We start from the raw sequence: 1153 nt of genomic DNA, 5'->3' as shown, positions 1-1153 counted from the left end.
CTGATGTTTGTCTTTCTTTTCTTTTTAGTTCTATTTTTTCTTTAAAAAAAAATTATTTTAATTTTTTATATAATATATTTAAAATTAACAAAATTAAATGATTTTTTCATATATTTAATATATTTTTAATTAAAATTAAAAAGTCATAATTTTTTATATTTTAAAAAATATATACGAAATTAAAATATGATAAATAAATTGAAATCGACGAATTAATACTAATATGGCAAAAATTAGTGGATTTATATGAACCCCTAAATATGGTGGCAGTTGAAACTGTAATATTACTACTTCTGATACAAAACTTGAAGCAAAAAAAGAAAACTAATTATGACGTTTTCATAAGATTCTAAAACCTAACAAAAGGCCAAAAAAAGAGGAAAAAATTAAAAAAAAGTATAGTTTTTATTAAATCAGGCTTTATTAAGTAATTTAGGTACTATTTGTTAACAGTTGCAATAATATATATAGTTGTAACGTCTAAGATTTTTTTTTATTTATATGTATATCTACACGTACGACTATACCTTATATCTTATCTTTAAAATTTTATAACGTACTTCACAATTAGCTATTTGAATTTTTATCTTATTTATAATAGTTTGATTTTTTTATAATTTCGGCTTTTTTCCATTTTCCTTTCCTCTTTGCCCCATATTATTTTATTTTATTTTAAAAAAGACCACCTGATTTATAGATATTGAATTTACATAAGTTTTTATTAAATCAATCCAAGCGAAATGTGTTTTATTATTATTATTATTATTATTATGTCGTGAAGTCAAGATTGTCACGAAGAAAATGTAGAATCTAAAGAAAGTAAATACGAAAGAAGAAAAATAATTAACATTTATAATATATACACACAAAATAGTTAGCGTATCAACATAATATATTTTTTAATGAAGAGGTGTCGATTGACTCTCCTTAAACAAAGACTATTCTATCCCCTTGAGACTATATCTATATGCTTTGATATTTAGTCGTTAACACGAGTTAAGATCTATACATTAACAATATAAATGACATTTAAATTTTTATAATTAGGTCATAATTTAAATAATTGTATTACTTTCCGATAAATATCTTAACTAGTTAAATCATAATCTATTATATATATATATATATATATATATATATATATATATATAGC

This window comes from Solanum pennellii, chromosome 12 (genome assembly GCF_001406875.1).
Source record: "Solanum pennellii chromosome 12, SPENNV200".
NCBI lineage: Eukaryota > Viridiplantae > Streptophyta > Magnoliopsida > Solanales > Solanaceae > Solanum > Solanum pennellii.
The sequence above is the reverse complement of the archived record's forward strand: the minus strand, read 5'-3'. Positions refer to the sequence as shown.